Below are 11816 nucleotides of genomic sequence, written 5' to 3' on the forward strand. Positions count from 1 at the left end.
TGTATGTATTTTACTTTTTGTGGTCAAGAGGTTCTTGCATTAAGGGTTAAACACCCTAGGAGGCGAAGAAATGTTCCTAGGGTGTTGAAATGTTCCTGAGCTTGTTTAATGCCTAGATCAGGGGACCCCAACCTTTTTTACCCGTGAGCCACATTCAAATGTAAAAATAGTTGGGGAGCAACACAAGCATGAAAAAGTCCCTGGAGATGCCAAATACGGGCTGTGATTGGGTACTGTAGCCCCTATGTGGACTGGCAGCCTACAGGAGGCTCTACTTAGCACAATACTACATTTTATGCAATTAAAACTCCATCCAAGCCTGGAATTCAAAAATAAGCCCCTGCTTAGAGGACACTGGGAGCAACATCCAAGGGTTTGGAGATCAAAATGTTGCTCACGAGCTACTGGTTGGGGATCACTGGCAGATAATGATGGAAGCCCAGCCAGAGTGCCAATTCAAATCTATCATGTAGAATTCTTGTTACATGCAAATATTTTATCCAGAATGTTTGGGACTTCGGGTTTTCCAGATAAGGGATCTCTTGGATCTCTATACATAAAGTTGACAAAAAAATAATTTAAACATTAAATGAACCCAATGGTATTGTTATACTGCTAATAAGGATAAAAAGGATAAGGATAAAATCTTAGTTAGGATCAGGTATAATGTACATGTTGTTTTATAATTAAAGAGAACAAAAAAGGTAATAATTTTTTACATTTTGAATTACTGGATGAAAATGGAGTTTATTGGAGATAATGGTAATTAGGAGCTTTCTGGATAACGGATTTCCAGTTAACGGATCCCATCCCTGTACCAGACATTTCCCATAATATGAGCACCATGCCTATTCATATGGGGTAACTGGCTAGATCTTCAGAATGTTTAATTGACTGCAACCCTAACATTGTGCATTGTAAGCTGTGCCTCTTCCCTCTCTTACAAATTGGGTTTCTTGGTTTTTCCGCACCTTCTAACCACCCATCTCCACTGTTTAGAAGTCCTTTAATCTTAGGCATGCCGACAGCTCTTAAAAATTAACATGAATTTGTACCTGAAAGAAAGCAACTGCAAAGAAGAGCTAACGAGGTTGCACAACCTTGTTAATAAATATAATTAGATTGTGTGTGTAACTTGGAAACCATGAAAGGAATGATTAATGCCTTAAAAAACTTTTTTGATGAGTGCAAATAAATTCATTGTGTCCACACTTTGATGTGTTGTCATTATTATATCTTGTGATAAACAATTAAGAGTCAATACAGTGCAATAGTGTAAGGGGTGCTAATTACGGAAGCAACAGTTCGCATTCCACTAGTCTGTAGAAGAAGGAATCACTCAATAAAACCAATAAAACATAACATGTAATAGTTCATTTAAAATCAAAAGAGGGAATTAATAAAATATAAAAACACTTAGAATTATGATGTATCCCGATCTGGTTTCACAGTTATAAGGATTGCAGTATATCTGAGTAATGAAAATAATGGTCCCACCTAGATCATTACATCAGCCTATATGACCTCTAATAGTAGTAGGAGTTGGGGTGGGGAGCAGGAGGGTGTCTGTAGTAAAAGAAATTAGGTGGCTCCCATTGTGGGAAAAACCAACACCTTGTATGCTGGACCTTGAAGTTAATTCAAAAATGGTGTGCAAGGAGAGTAAACTGACACTTTGCAGAAGTACTTAAGAAGGTATGGCCTATTCCCTATGTCTTGTGTGTAACCCCCCTCTTGTTTTCTACTTTTCTGTTGTTCTCCTATTCATTGTATTTTAAAATTATGAAAAATAAAAACTACAAAAAAAATCTATTAAAAATGAAGGTTTTTTTTGCCATCAGATGGGATTTATGCAGCTTAGTTAAGATGTTATACCCCCCAAGTAAACAATATAAGAATATCAGTCAACTGAAGGTTCTGTGATCTATATATCAGTCCAACAGATCAACGCGTAACTACAGAGGAAGCCGACCCCATGGCCGCACATGTGGGGGGCTGTGTTGGCTTTCTTTGCAGTGGGGGATTATTTGGGGAGGGGGGTTACACGTTACAAGCAAATTTTTGAGCATCACAGGTCACCCCCAAGCAGTGTCGGACTGGGACACCAGGGGCCCACCCAAAAATCTTAGACCAGGGGCCCACCAAAAGACCTTAGATCAGGGGCCCACTGTCAGTACTATTATAATTCCTCTCCTCACGCAACCTCTATTCTGCTAGTCTCTTTTCTTTACATGCTATAATCTATTATTCAATCTATTTAGTCTCTTTGTTCTAATATAAATAGGTAATGGTCATGAAATAGGCCAAATGTTTTGAAGCAGGAGGGCCCACTGAAACCTGGGTTTTCCTGGTATCCCTATGGGCCAGTCCGTCACTGCCCCCAAGGCCATACGTTGGTCATCATGAAACACTTTAATGCAAAGGTTAGAAATCCCTTTAAGGTGAATTGTAGATTTAGGCGAGATGATATATAAGAAAGACTGGGTAAAGAGACAGAAAAAAGTTCATGTGATGAAGAAAGCTAGGAGGTTAACTGAAATACTCACAGTACATAATATAAAAGCAAAATGGCATAACTTGTATATGTACAGATAGATGTTAGAGGGGCTTTTGCAAAACCACAGACGTATTCTGTCTGATAAAGTAATATTCCTGTCATTTCCTCTCTTACATGATCGCCCCTTAGACAATGTTCCCATTCTTTCCTATGATGGTTGCTTGGAGTGTCTTTCATATTTGTAGTGACACTGAACGTACTTGCAGATACAGGGAAGGAAGTGGAGCCTGCGGTTACAAAAGGCATAACCAACACATTTATAAAAGCCATACTCTGTCATGACAACGCTTCACTTTGCTTATTTTGGTCAATCAAAGGAGAGATAAGACCAAGCTATTATGTTACACTACTTTAACATTCAAGGCAGAATATGTGTGACTCGTAAAAGCTCTCCTCTGTCTTTTTCGGTGTAAAGCGTAGGCAACTTCCAGCTCTCAACTCGCTACCCCCATCATCCTCAGTCAAGACTGTTAGAAATGACTCAATGGGAGGGATGATATGAGTGCCATCTTCTATATTGTAAAGATAAAAAGATTTAATAAAGGAGGATTTCTCACATAGAAAAAATATGTCTGGAACTAAATGGTAGGGTAAGAAGCTGGGGAGAATGTGGTGCATGTGTTCCATGGATACACTTAAAATGGCATTTTGAATGTAACCTCCTGGATGTTACACATAGTTACATAGTTAGTTAGTTAGTTACATAGTTAAATTGGGCTGAAAAAAGACAAAGTCCATCAAGTTCAACCCCTCCAAATGAAAACCCAGCATCCATACACACACCCCTCCATACTTTCACATAAATTCTATATACCCATATCTATACTAACTATAGAGTTTAGTATCCCAATAGCCTTGGATATTATGTCTGTCCAAAAAATCATCCAAGCCATTCTTATAGTCATTAACTGAATCAGCATCACAACATCACCCGACAGTGCATTCCACAACCTCACTGTCCTGACTGTGAAGAACCCCCTACGTTGCTTCAAATGAAAGTTCTTTTCTTCTAGTCTGAAGGGGAGGCCTCTGGTACGGTGATCCACTTTATGGGTAAAAAGGTCCCCTGCTATTTGTCTATAATGTCCTCTAATGTACTTGTAAAGTGTAATCATGTCCCCTTGCAAGCGCCTTTTTTCCAGAGAAAACAACCCCAACCTTGACAGAATCAAGACCGATGAATGTTTTTGGAGTATACACCAGTCAATGGGGCTAGGATGGTCAACCTCTAAGGTGGACATTTAAGGTAATAAACATGATTTAATACCCAGGAACAACGGGGGGGGGGAGAAAGGAGGATTAAGATTTGACCACTTTAGGTTCCCTCAATCTACCCCGGCAATGCCCATTACCAGGCATCTATTGCATGTCTTGTGTTGCACTTAAAATGCAGACTGACTAAAATAGCTGATTAGAACCTAGAAATTAGTGGAGCTAATTAAGTTTTAGGGAGGTAAAGCCTTCCAACAACAAGGCTATATACAGTATATCAATACACAACTAGAAGCTCTAAAGCTGGCCATACACAAAGAGTGGATCTTTTCCCGATATGCCCACCAACGCTGGGCTATATTCTGAACGTTCCAGATATCGTGGCCAGATATCGATTGGGAAGACCCGTCGGAAGCCCCCATACACAGGCACATATTGGCAGCTTTAATCTGCCCGTGTATGGTCACTGATTATTGTTACAATATGATGATTAACTGACAACTGTGACCAAAAGCTGTTCTTAATATTTTCCATTTGTTTTACTAATATGTTTTACTAATATGTTCACAGAGGCAAAATGTGCCAACACTGTTAGCTTAAATATGTGGTCATGTGTTCATCATGAGGAAATAACCTTTTATTAAACCTACACTATGAGAACTTGTGAAGATTATTTTTACATTTTATAGAACATCTGAGTCAATACTCACAGGAAGTAGATGCTCCGGATATTTTAATGGGGTAATGTTAATTTTAGCAGTGTCCTACATTTGGGAGTTAAAGGGTGGGACACTCCTACAAGTGCTCTCCAACTAAATGAAAGGGAATTTTTTGAGCTTGGCATCTGAATGAGCCTAAAAATTTATTGAATGGGAAAGGAAATCAATTGGGTTCCATACGCACGGTGTCAATGTCATCCTCCTGGTTAGGCATTTTAATTCACAAATGATTTCCAGAACCACTTCCACTTCTAATATATATATGGCCAGATTCAATTCAGTGAGAAAAAGTTATCTCATCATAGATTATTACATGAAAACTCTTGGACGAGATCCGATTCAAGGAAACAAAAGACTGTTCTGTCCCTAGTCTGACTGTGGGATATATTTATCAAAGAGTGAAGTTAATAGTGAAGGTCCGCCACTAGAGTGAAATTCTGCCACTCTCCATTCATTTCTATGGGATTTTTATAGGCGTATTTATCAAAGGGTGATAAATACGCCTTTCAAAATCCCATAGAAATGAATTGAGAACTGCGGAATTTCACTCTAGTCGCGGACCTTCACTCTTTGATAAATTTACCCCCTAAAAGACATCTCTCCATGCAGCTTCTCACTGCCAGAAAATAGACAAAGCTTTTCCTCTCCCCCCTTCTTAAATAACCATAACCTTTATATATAGCACAGACTAGGGGTAGGCAGAAGAGACTTTAACAGGTACCTGCCCAGTGCTCCCTATAGTTGCACCCTAGACTAGGCCCTAGGTTCCAGCCCTGAATGCAGAACAAGAAACATAAAGACAATACACCAACAATAATAGCAATGAATAAAACACCTCCCTGACCCCATCTCAGTATATTCAGGAGGTAAAGCCAGACAAATCCCAGCAACAGGTCCCATTCACACACATACACACATGCACACACAGACATAAATACATTATATAAATGGCATTGTAAGTACTGTGTTACTATTAGTTGATGATACTTAATTAATTCTAATTAATTAATTCTGCAAAATTATAATTTCCATGCAGGATAAATGTCACTTTTCAGAGGGGTTTGGAGAACTGGGTAGCAAATGGGCAAATTAGGTTCAATGTTAAGGGGGTTATTTATCAAAATCTGAAAAGTTCTAATTATTTTATGAAAACTTCTCTGACCACTGGCTTTTCCCACATTTATCAATCATTTTTTACAAATTTCTCTTGTGCAGCAATATAAAAAAATAAAATTGTAAAAAAAATATGAATTCTACGATTTTTTGGGATTTTGCGCCAGAATCCTACGATTTTTTCATAAAATCGCTCAAATGCTACAATTTTTTCAGAAACCCATCAAAAATCTTCCAATTGTTAACGGGATATCTGCCAATTACTTTTACATGTTATCGGCAGGTCTGATTTGGAGTACTTTTTTCATCTGACTTTTAACACCATTTAATAAATCCCACCTTTAATAAATCCCAAACAAAATCGAATTTTATTCCCTAAAAAAATTGTATTTTCCTCTTTAAAATTCGGGGGCTTAATAAATTAATTAATAAATAACCCTCTAATTTTTAGCCAGGCCTCTTTACTGATTTTTTCAGGATAACTTTTACCTGGCATGATACCTATTGTACTGTACTTAATACTTAAAAATGGATAATGATCTCAGCCTGGCAATTATAGGACCATCAGCGTAACATCTGTGGTGGGCAAGTTATTTAAAGGTTTGTCAACAGATCACATTCAAGATTATGTTCAGGAGAGGCATTATGAGAAGTAATCAGTACAGCTGTATGAAGGATAGGTCCTGCCAGACAAATTTGATTGCTTTTTATGATGAGGTTAGTAAGAAGTGGACAGAGGAGGAGCAGTAGGTGATCAATTTGGATTTTGAATGGTACACTCTCTACTTGTTGTAGGGTTCTTAGTGGGGTTCCACAGGATTCTGTATTGGTTAGGGATGCACAGAATCCACTAATTTGAATTCGACCGAACCCCCAAATCCTTTGCAAAAGATTCAAACCGTAAACCGAACCGAATCTGAATACTAATTTGCATATGCAAATTAGGGGTGGAAAGGGGAAAAATATTTTTACTTCCTTGTTTTGTGACAAAAAGTCATGCAATTTCCCTCCCTACCCCTAATTTGCAGATGCAAATTAGGGTTTGTATGCGGCCAGGCAGAAGGTTTTGGCCGAATCCGAATCCTGCTGAAGAAGGCTGAATCCTGGTCGAATCCAGAACCGAATCCTGGATTCTGTGCATTCCTAGTATTGGGTCAGCTTTATTATTTAATTTGTTAATTAATGACTTATCATCATCTTTATCTATATATCGTCAACACGTTTTTCAGTGCTTTACATTAGTTTATAAAGAACAGGGAACAAATGGTGAATAACAAACAAGGGTTTACAGAGTACAATTGGATTAGAGGGGCCTACAAACTAAAGGGCAGATTTAATAAAGGGCGAATTGTCCAGCGACCGCTTCGCACACATCGCACCACTTCGCCAGGCGCAAATGCGATACTGACAGCAAAAAAAGATTTCCTAATTTCCCCTGGTCTCTCCTGATAATAGTTGCCTAGTGCTGGCTGGAGGGGTTGGCACCTGTATTTATTGATCTAATATCAAAAAAAGCCTTTTTGCACAATTTTTGCACATTTTTTTGAATCTTTCTCGTATGGATTGGCCTGTATAAAAGAGGACTTTTATCATTTGGAGATTGGGACTAACACTACCTTAATTGGCCATAAATCATTTTTCATAAAAATCCTTTTTCTAAAGAAAAATTTCTTAATGTTTTCTAACTTTTTATGAAGCTTTTTTTTATTAAGCTCTTATAATGTCTTAAAGTTTTTTTAAAAAAAAACTGTTCACTATTTAAGATACCGTTCACAATGCATTTGCTTAATTATTAATTATTCACTTATATTTTGATTCATTGTATTAATTATGTAAATCACCATGGGTTTTTAAACATTGATTGAGAGTGAATCTGCATGTCTGATGAAGGGGCACGCCCCCGAAACGTTACATCACTTGACGAAATAAACGTGCAGGGGAGATCCCCGCTACACTAGCCTGCGGTGTTTGGCAAATTTTTGTGTAGATTTTGTGTAGCAAATGCGATACTGAGCAGCCTGACAAGAACCTGGTTCATAACAAGTGGTGTAACTTTAGGGCTCAGACCCCCCTTGCAAAAGCAAAACTCTAGGTCCAATCCCTCCACTGTGCAAAAAACATTTTTCCAAATAAAAGAATACTGCAATGCAATTACCTGAAAAGCACTGAAAATATCATGTATACGGGGAAATTGCTTAGAATGGCATTTTCTAAGCAACGCAGCCCTATAGATATTTAAACCCACAATGGTTCATCCTGATCATTTAAGTCCCACAGACCATGTGTCACACTGCTGCCGCCAGCATTAGAAGAATCGCACTTTCTTATACCTGAAACCTTCGCAGAGGTAACTGTGAGTAAAAACAACTCATTTCATTTTCATGTACGTAATATCTATCAACAGACTAGAGAGGAATCCTGAGCTAGGGGAGGGGGTGTAACATAGTATTAAACCAAAACTCTAAACATGGTGAATGCTAAACATTAGGCAGTAACCTACATTCACTTTCATCCGAGCAATGCTTTAGGATAGCCTTGTACAAAAGTACAATCTACAACCACCAACATGAGAAATGACCGTTGTTCCGATGCTGTCGATTCTACCTTTTCAACCGGAACAAGTGATGTTACATCAAAAGGGGTTGGCACTCAAAGGGTTAATGAGTTTTGAATACAAGTATCACATTGCTGCTTGCATGTGAAATGGACATTTAGGGTAGAAAAAAAAATTCCAGGTAGGTGGGACCCACATTTGTGCCTCACTACATTTCCATACACAGACCCACGCAACCACAGAGAAAGAGAGATCCTATGAAGTACAGTATGAAAGCACAGAGGAGAAGCACTTTCCATCTGCAGAGTAACAATGTGACAGATCACTTTACAAAGCAAAAAATACGTAAACTGCAGAGCTGTCTTCTTTCTGTGTTCAGTGTAAGCAATGAAATTAAGAAGAAATGTTAAATGTGACGAACAAAAAGTGGCTAAAATACAATATAAAAGTTAATATAAATATAAATCTCCAAATATTTGTTTGTAAGTGGTGATTTACATTTCTCCAAATAATATGAACTCTCTGTGTGAAACAGAAATCAGCTACTGTTAATGGTACAAGGAGTACTTTTGGGCACTTTGAACTCCTCATATTAATAGCTTGATTAAGAATCCAAAGCATTTAAACCAGTCCTCACTGACTTACATTGGGGCATTTAAAAATTTGACTCAAACTCCTTCCAATGGGGTGCCTATAGTAACAGTGGGATAATAGTCTCTGGGAAGGGAGTGTGACTGTGGGATAGCAGGTATAGTAGGGAGAGATGGTGCCTATAGTAACAGTGGGATAATAGTCTCTGGGAAGGGAGTGTGACTGTGGGATAGCAGGTATAGTAGGGAGAGATGGTGCCTATAGTAACAGTGGGATAATAGTCTCTGGGAAGGGAGTGTGACTGTGGGATAGCAGGTATAGTAGGGAGAGATGGTGCCTATAGTAACAGTGGGATAATAGTCTCTGGGAAGGGAATGTGACTGTGGGATAGCAGGTATAGTAGGGAGAGATGGTGTCTATAGTAACAGTGGGATAATAGTCTCTGGGAAGGGAGTGTGACTGTGGGATAGCAGGTATAGTAGGGAGAGATGGTGTCTATAGTAACAGTGGATAATAGTCTCTGGGAAGGGAGTGTGACTGTGGGATAGCAGGTATAGTAGGGAGAGATGGTGTCTATAGTAACAGTGGATAATAGTCTCTGGGAAGGGAGTGTGACTGTGGGATAGCAGGTATAGTAGGGAGAGATGGTGTCTATAGTAACAGTGGATAATAGTCTCTGGGAAGGGAGTGTGACTGTGGGATAGCAGGTATAGTAGGGAGAGATGGCGCCTATAGTAGTAGCTTTCAAAGAGCTTTAAATCACCCCATGTGCCATAACCCATAATTGGCATAATAAGATCATCAGCAACATATAGAGTTACTTGAACTTTTTTAATTCTAAGTAATTATTGTAACATGGTGTTCCTCTTCAATTTGTAGGACTTCCCTACTTGGCAATTACCTATGACCAGTGGTTATAAATAGTATCCTATTAGGTACAAGTGGTGCCGGTGTTGTTGCATTTCAGGTGTACTGGAAACACCCAGTTTTAGCTGGTTTCCATGCCTTAGGACTGAGATCTGATGTATGAACTAGATGTATGTATGTAATATTACTTCCAAATAAATGGATCATCTGTACTCTATTAGTAGCCGACTGTTACTGTTTGCAAATGCCTTTCTCTACCGCAAAGGGTTATGTGAGTGCCTATATATATATATATATATATATATATATATACACAAACTGCGATAGACTTTGATGTGAAATAAAGCTTTCCATTTAATCTCTATATGTGGATAATCAGAGTGTCTAATCGGGGCTATGGGGATGTTATATTTATATATATATTTATATATATGTGCTTGATGCCGTAGCAATCATTTACAACATTATATAGGACAATATGTTACATCAGGAGCCAGGATTACCACTGAGTGGGCTTTAATCTCTGAGAATTTTTTTTTCTTAAATGTACATTATTTTCTTTTAAAAAAAAGTAAATAGTCCATAAAAAGTCAATAGCATTTTTCTTTCTGTAATTGTGCCTTAGATATGATTTAGAATCACCCTCATTGCCGAAGTCATTTACATTCATTGCAATTTAGTATTTTTTTTTGTAGTTTAAGATTGTTCTCTACTGATTTTGTTCTCAGCACTATAACTATAGTTCCCATTTGACTTCACCCCTCTAATTCCCAACGTTGCTTACGTTCACAAAGCCACTTCCTCCAGTTGTTCTTTCCTCTGAAGACAGGTAGAGGAAGTTTTGTAGTTCTTGTTATTTTCTACATTGTTTCAAATCTTTCTCTTCCAAACATATATATGGTTCTACACTATTCAGAATGATTTAATGCTTGAAAAAGTACATAGAGAAGGTGCAATAGCCTGACGCTAAAATGCAGATTTATCAAGGGTCGAATTGAAAATTCAAAGTAAAAAAATTAGAATTTTGAGCTATTTTTGTGTACTTCGACTAGGGAATTGTCCAAATTTGATTCTAATTTAAAAAAAAATCTAAAATTTGAATATCGAAATTTATCATATACTGTCGCTTTAAAAATTAAATTTCGACCATTCGCCATCTAAAGCCTGCCAAATTGCTGTTTTAGCCTTTGGGGGACCTCTTAGAACCTATTTGGAGTCAATTGGTGAACTTATAAGAATTATAGTTTTTTTTTTTTTTTAAAATACTTTGAATCAAAATCGATCAAACTTCGATTCGAACGATCAAATACAGCCTATTCACCTGCAAAAAAACTACGATTTTTTAAAATAAATTTGGGTTGGTCTTTTTTTATCCGAAGTTTGAATTTATGGGAGTTCAAAAAAAACTCCTATTACTTCGAAATTCGACCCTTGATAAATCTGCCCCTTAATGTGATGACTTAGTCGGAAGCCAAACATAAACCTTTCTGTGTATAGGAGATAAGAGTATTCCTTTGTGTCAAACAGAATATTTGTGTCTTCTTTAAAAGGAACAGTAACACCAAAAATGTTAGTGTTTTAAAAGCATGGCAATATGATATATGAGTTTACATATAAAAGCTGCTGTGTAGCCATGGGGGCAGCCATTCAAGCACAGGATACACAGTTGATAACAGATAAGGTTTAAAGAAACCCATTATATAGTACAGGTATGTGACCTGTTATCCAGAATGCTCAGGGTCTGGGGCTTTCTGGATAATGGATCGTTCTGTAATTAGGACCTTTATACCTTAAGTCTACTAGAAAATCATGAAAACATTAAATCAACCCAATAGGCTGGTTTTGCCTCCAATAAGGATGAATTATTTCTTCGTTTGAATCAAGAACAAAGTACTGTTTTATTATTACAGAGAATAAGGAAATAGTTTTTAAAATTTTGAATTATTTGGTTAAAATGGAATCTATGGGAGACGGTCTTTCTGAGCTTTCTGGATAATGGGTTTCTGGATAAAGGATCCCATACCTGTACTGAGCTTATCTGTTATCTGCTGTATATACGGTGCCTTTTCTCCTTTTTCAGCTTTGATTGTCTGCCCCCATGACTTATAAAAACTACAGTAGAGTTTCTGAAGCAAACACATCAGTTGTACCAGTGCAGGGAAACAGGACATTATATTGCCATTTCTTTAAAAAAAACTTTCAT

The sequence above is a fragment of the Xenopus laevis genome, chromosome 1S (assembly GCF_017654675.1).
Source record: "Xenopus laevis strain J_2021 chromosome 1S, Xenopus_laevis_v10.1, whole genome shotgun sequence".
NCBI lineage: Eukaryota > Metazoa > Chordata > Amphibia > Anura > Pipidae > Xenopus > Xenopus laevis.